Source organism: Pteropus alecto, unplaced genomic scaffold (genome assembly GCF_000325575.1).
Source record: "Pteropus alecto unplaced genomic scaffold, ASM32557v1 scaffold8, whole genome shotgun sequence".
In the NCBI taxonomy this organism is placed as follows: Eukaryota; Metazoa; Chordata; class Mammalia; order Chiroptera; family Pteropodidae; genus Pteropus; species Pteropus alecto.
In genome coordinates, this window is record NW_006494609.1 from 3,868,363 (window position 1) to 3,875,597 (window position 7,235).

Sequence of the window (7,235 nt, forward strand, 5' to 3'; positions counted from 1 at the left end):
GTTGACTCCTTGTGTAGCTAAAAGGACTGACTAGATAATGATATTTTTGAGACTGAGGATTTAAGAGTATCAGCAGTTGGGGAGCAAGAAGAGATAATTATTTCGTTTTGGGCATGTTGAATTTGAGTTTCCTTCAGGATTTTCTGTGGTGGCACACAGACTCTTCATGATCTCCGAGTGCACATATCTGAGGGTTTCAAGTAGAGAAGAGATTTGTATTTAGAAAACACTTTGGCAATAATTGGTCAGGGATGGATCCAGGTTTTGCGAGTCCTGAAACCTATGCAATTTAGAGGCCTTCTTTAAGAAAAATATTTCAAAATTATGAATTCAAAATGCGATGTGAAAGTAAATACTTACTTATAATGAGAAAAGAAATCACGGCCAAATTATTAGAGCCTTGGATATTTGGGTGCCTTTCTTTGAAGATCGTGTTAGGTAGGGAACCAGAAATGCATACATAGAAATGCCTCTTGATTGAGACCTAGCTTCCCCTCCTTATCTAGAACTCTCTGTAACTCCCAGGGACCTGTGCAGGTATGGTGTATAGAATGGAGGAAGGTGAGACTGGGAATAGGGAGGCCAGGTAGGATCCAGCTGAGAGAAGGTAGAACATGAGCTTGTTAAATTGCATGGTTGTGCATTTTCTCCATTATCTCTCAGCAGGCTGGGTATTGACACAGCAAAGGCATATGGTTGGCTTGATCCAGATTTTGGGGATTTCTAGGAGAAATGTGGTAAAAGGACAAGGGTGTAAGGCACAATGTGATGGAGTTGAAAGTGAGCTGGGTTGATAGGAAAGGAAGTAAAACCAAGAAGGAAGTTCTTAGATAACGGAGGGAAGAAGGGGACTAGATATTTCAGAGATGAAGTAGTTCCAGGTTATGATGAGTTTGAAAAAGTAGCAAGATCATTGGCATCTAAAGGGTGGAGGAACTATGAAGCTAAGCATTAAATTATTCATATGAACCTTCACTTAGAATGAGGGGACCAGTTATGGAGCAAGAATGCCCAAGTTTTTGATCAGTCTGTGCTCAGATAATTGTTAGCAACAGGGAAAAGAAGGAAAGAGGTGATGTAGCTGAATGGCATGAGTTTCAAAAGAAGTGTTCTGTAGTAGTTTGGAAGAGTATGGTCTAGAGGAACTTTGGGAGGTGAGGCAGGTATGCTGTCTTGGAACCCTGGTTTGTGGGGTTTTAAAGCATGAGTGGGCTCTGTTTGAGAAACTGCAAGAGAAATGAAGTCCATGGGGGAAAGCCAGGTTTTAGGAGAGGCGGGAAGACAGAGAGTGCTGTGAATAGAGAATATCTAATCTGTTTAGGAACCATAAGATTGTGGTCAGAAAGCCTCACTGAAATCATTAGCTAGGCTAGATTTCTTCTCATTATGTAGCATGTCAATAATTACTGAGAAGGAGCAGAATGATAGTAAAATATTCTTTTAATAATGATACTTTACAGGAAAAGGGTATTGACTGATGTTGAATGTCACTGGTGATAGACTGAAACATTTCTGGTCACATGCCTTTACCCCACATAATAGAGAATTATGTCACCATGTTTAGCTGATTGCTTTTATATTCCATTTTAATCCCTCCAGTGGCTTTTTAGGTATATAGCTTTTTATACTATTTTTTTTTAGTGGTTGCTCTAGGGATTGGCATATGCATCCTCATCACTGGCTACATAGTGTTAATCTTGTACTACTTCACGTAAAATGTGAGGTCCCTTGCAGCAGTGTAAGTCACATTTGTCCCCTCTCATCCTTTGTGCTAGTGATGTCACATACTTTGAAACTACATATGTTATGAACTCCACAATACCGTTTGTCATTCCACTTTAAACAGTTGTCATTTAGAGAAATTAAGAGAAAAAAGGTGGTCTTTTATATTCACTTACACGTCTGTTTCATTTTGTAGATCCAGGTTTCCATCTGGTGTCATTTCTCTTTAGCCTGAAGAACTTTTCTTAGCATTTCTTGTAGTACAGATTTGCCAAGAACAACTTCTCTATTTGATTGATCTGAAACTATTTTTATTTCACCCTCATTTTTGAAGGATATTTTCTATTGATATAGAATTCCAGATTAAGATTTTTTTTTTTTTTTTTTTAGGTGAGGCAACCCTTGGTTGACCTCACAGATTGCAAGGACCTTGTCATTTTACAATCCCTTATTTTTTATTTTTTTACGCCTACAGCACCTGATCTTCCTAGATGGAAGATTTTTTTTTTTTTTAATTTCAGCACCTTAAAGATTGATATTCCTTTGTCCTGGTCCTCATTGCTTCTAATGATTGTTCTCCTGTGTATAAATCTTTTTTTCTTTCTCTTGCTGCTTTAAAGATTTCCTTTTTATCTTTTTTGATTTTTAGCAGTTTGACTATGATGTGCCTACCTGTGATTTTTTTTTTATATTGATTCTTCTTGGGATTTGCTGAGGTTCTTAGATCAGTTAAATCAATATTTTTCATCAAATTTGGGAATTTTTTGGCATTATTTCTTCAAGTAGCTTTTCTACCCAACTTTTTCCCTCTTTGTTCCTGAGACTCCAATTGCATATATATTAATATATGCTTGATTTTATCCCTGAAGTATTATTAATTTTTTTTTTTTAGATTCTTCAAATCGAATATTTTTTGTTGACCTGTCTTCAAGTTCACTGATTATTTCTTTTATGTCCTCATACTGAACTTTTCATTTCAGATATTGAACTTTTAAATTCTAGATTTCCATTTGTTTTTCCCCTATTTGTTTTTTTTTTCATTTATATAGCTTCTATTTTTGTTAGATTCCGCATTTGTTCATCATTATGACCTTATTTTCTAATAAGTTCTCAAAGATATTTAAAGTAGCTGCTTTAAAACCCTTGTCTATTAATTGCAGTATCTGGGTCATCTTGGGGTCAGTTTTTATTGTTTTTTTTCTTTTGATGATGGGTCACATTTTCATGTTTCTTTACATGTCTAGTAATTTTTGCTCGTACAGAGGACATTGTGGATAATACATTGTAAGAACTTTGGATTATATTACCTCCTCTGAAAAGTGTTGATTTTTGTTTTAGCAGGCAGTTTAATTATTTTCAGATCACCTTGAACTTATGAAGACTTGGTTTTAGACTGTTAGATGAAATCTATTTTGGTTTTGCCCATAGTCCCAGAGAAAATCTCATAGTCCTAGAATATGATCTTTTCTCCTAAGGCATGGCTATTCTGGGATTTCAGTGGAAAACTCAAGTGCCTCTCACTTGGTGGAACTCAAACTTCAATCTCTCTTCCTTAAAATGAACAGCAGCTAAAATCTCGTCTCTACTTAAGTTTTTGTTTTGTTTTGCTTATTTGTTTGTTTGCCCTTCAGTAGTTGCTTTTCACTGGGTTTCTTGGAATCTCCTCCATGGTATTAACTAAAGGAATTTAGGAGAGTTTATATGCAGAGTTGGGGTTCTCTCCTTCCCAAGATTTTTTCCTCTCTATTCTTATTGACTCTTGCAGCCCCAAAATTTGTCTTCAAGCCAGTGAAACTGCAGCTTTCTGCTTGAATTTTAGCTGTTCATTTGTTGCCCAGACTGGGGATTGTACTCAAAAGGAAAATTCATTTAAACATTTAAACATAGATTTTTTTACCCAGTTCAGTTCTTATCTTTCAAGGATCAAATCCCTTCTAGTTTCTGCCTGCATTTGTTTGCCCTCCAGTGCCTTGAAATAGTTGTATTATATATTTTGAATACAGACTGTTCCCCAATTACTGGATCCAGAACCTGCCAACTGCTTTTGGATTATTTTAGAATACACTGCAGTTTTTTCCAGGTGGTAACTGTTGGCAAGAAAAGAATGAAAATGGCTGATGTAGAAACAGATTGTGGTGATTTTCTCTTGGGATAACTGACAGGCATTCAGGCACATTAGCTATTGAGACAGAAAGTGTTCTGACATCAGTGGTGTACTTGGAAGTAATTATCAGAAGAATGGGTATGAAAGAGGCCCAGAGACCAGGGATACAGTCACCAGGATGTAAGTGCTTATTCATGTAGATGCTGTGCTGAGCACTCTGAAAAGTTAATTTAGAAAGTTGGAAGTCAAGGGCAGGAAGTCTTCCTGTACATCCTAAACTGAGTAGCAAAATGTATAGTTTAAGTGACTTTATCCCGATCAGGCCATTGTCACCTGGGAGCTGTAGAATGGCTGGCCTTCAGCCTTTCTTGTTTGAGAAAGGGTGGGAAGAGAGTCTGAGAAATCAGCTTTGGGCTTGGATTGATAAGATGAAAAGAGATAGAGCATAACATGTTTTAACACTGGCCTATGAGTAAGTTTTTACCAAAATGAAAAAACAACAATGTGGTAAGTTTTTCATTAACCAAACTTACTTAATTTAAAGGACTATTCTTTATCCTGTTTTGTGTCTTTCCTAATTTGGTGAGATTGGAAAAGTCTCTTCTTTAAATCATGAAATGATGGTGAGAGGAAATGGTGTTTTTCTTTTAAATATTCTTAACAAAATTAAAAACTGTAAATTAAAAAAATTAAAAGCCACATCTGACCTCCCACAAACAAAATTTGTTTTTTGAAATACTGACAGTTCATGAAATTTGGAAGTTTGAGGAATAATTCTAGAAGTTAAAATTTTTTTTTAGGAGTACTGGGGTCACTGGAAATGTTGGCGAGGGCAGAGTGAACTGTGTGCTAATTTGCCAGCTGTGACCCTGATGTGCTTAGAGTGTCTTCTCCTCTTGCTTCCACAACGGAGGCAGCATGAAGAAGAACTGCACGTAGGACCTGCAGTGCCTGTGGTCCCACCACAGTGAACAGAGTGGGGAACGGAGCCCGGCCTTTCTCTCTAGCTGTCACAGGCTGGGGGCTGCCAGCACATGGTGTAGTACTTCTTTCAAGCTCCCTCCACTTCTTTTCCATCATCACCCTTGAGGAGTCTTGTGGGAGATCAGGTTTCTTAAAGCATCACGGTGACAGCTTGCTCCTCTGCTCTTAGCTTGCTCCAGGTTACTCCCGTCTGGATCTGGGCGAGGTAGCAAGTCTAGACTGTACTTACACAGTCGCAGGGGCCAGGAGGGCTTGCCTTTTGGAGTGCTGGGAATTCACACCCTTGACCGTGCACATTTCTGGCTGCACATATGCCGGATGGATTTTAACCAACTGAAAATGACAAAAACGTATAGGTTTTGATTTATGATCGAAGTTGAAAGGAATGTTTATTTTGGCTGAACTGCAAAATCTGTGGGGGAACATGGCATTTCTTTATATGTATATGGAAGGTACAGACCCAAGAAGAGTGAGAGCTGATTTAGGATGACCCAAAGGGAGGTAATTAAGATTATGAAGATGCTATCCGAGGGAGGAAAATCCAGGATGAAATTAAGAATGATTTTGGGGGTTGAAATCTGTTCTGGCCCAGCCTCTTCAACAAACTGCTAGCAGTGCTGTCCCATGAGTCATTTGAAACATGGGCAGTTTGATGACTGTGTATTGAGATATGAGATGTGGGTCTTTTTATTATAGGGTGTGTGGGAATATGTGGGGAATGTGACACCACCTGTGTTATTGCCAGACACTGTGGTTGTCGTGAGCATCACACTGATTTCTCAGTGAGCAGCAGAGCTGTGGTTTCCTCTTCTTGGTGCAGGCAACTTTAAAGTGTTTCTCTCTCTTCAGGGAAGCTGGAATAGGTAAGAGGTGGATCGTCAGAACAAACCTGTGCAAGGCAGTCCCGAATAAAATGCCCTGCAGTGTTTGCCTATCAGAAACTTCCCATTGCTTCAACCTTCAGCATTCAAGATTTTTTTCTTCCAAAGCCTGCATTTTATTACTATTATTATTTCAATAATAATATAGTAGACACTATCATACATAATATAGTAGACACCATCACCAACATTTATTAAGTGTTGGCTGTGTGCCAGAGATTATCTCTGGTGTTTACAGCAGATCTACAGGGGACTTCTGACCATTCTCATTTTACACCTGAGGAAAAGGCTTAGTGAAGATGTGATTAGCCCAAGGCCAAACAGCTAGAAAGTGACAATTCTAGAGTTTGTCCCTCCCTAGACCCTACCTTGGCCTCTCCTTTCCTCCCCAGACTCCACCTTTAAAACTACATCTTTTCTCTTTTACCTCTTATTAGCAAACTCATTTCTCCTTCCACAGTTTAGTCACTTATTCTTCAAAGTTACTGTACCCGTTGGTATGAGTAGACTATCTTAATGACATGCAGTAAAGGCACAGGTACTTTCCAAGTACAAAGATGTATACCGAATTCAGCCTAACACTGCTTGGCACAGTGCTCATGCTGTTACAGTTTATTTGGGGCATTACTTCTTAATTTGGACTTTGTCGTTAACCTTTCCCTTCGTTTTCCTCTCTAAAATCACTAAAGGGATAAGGGTTAGACCAAGCTATTTTCTGGTCCTCCTATCTTTCTGAACGTATCATCCCTAGATACTGTTATCGACTTTTTGCTGTATTTTCTTAAATGATAATTTATAAAATATTTTAAAATATGCATTTATGTTTTACATGTAATTTTTTGCTGAATTATTTTGAAGCAAACATCATGACATGTCGCTTCAGCATATATCTCTAAAAAATAGGAACGTTTTCCAAGAAATCTACTTTTTACACCTAATAGTATTGACAATTCCTTAATATCATCTGTTACCCAGTCCATAATTCATTTTCCCTAGTTGTTTCCAAAATGTCTTTTATAGCTTTTTTTTAAACTAGAATTCAATCAAGAATTAAATTAGAATAGTCCTCTACTCCATTCCCCACATCTTTTTAATGGTATTGACTTTTTGAAGAGTTTGGGCCATTTATTGTATAGAGTTTCCCTCATGCTGGATTTGTCTGATTCCTTATTCCAAGTGTCATTGAACTTACTCTTCTCTCACCTGATTTCCACTAAGCTGGATATCAGTTTGGAAGGCTTGATTGGATCTCGGTTGAATGAGGCAGGAATTTTTCCTGGGTTGTGCTGTGCACTTCAGGTGGCAGCACGTCGCTTTCCACTGTTCATGCTGCTAAGTTTGATCACTGAGGTAGGATGGTGATAGATAGATATCTCTATTGTTAAGGAATGTTTTTTCCCTTGCAACTGGCATGTGATGTATGCGGTGATTTTTTGACACTATGAGAATGTCCATTTCTCCATCAATCAATCTTTTACCTGATAGCTTTAGCAACTATTGATGATCAGGTTTCTTTTTTATATTTAAAATAGATTTTTTATTTC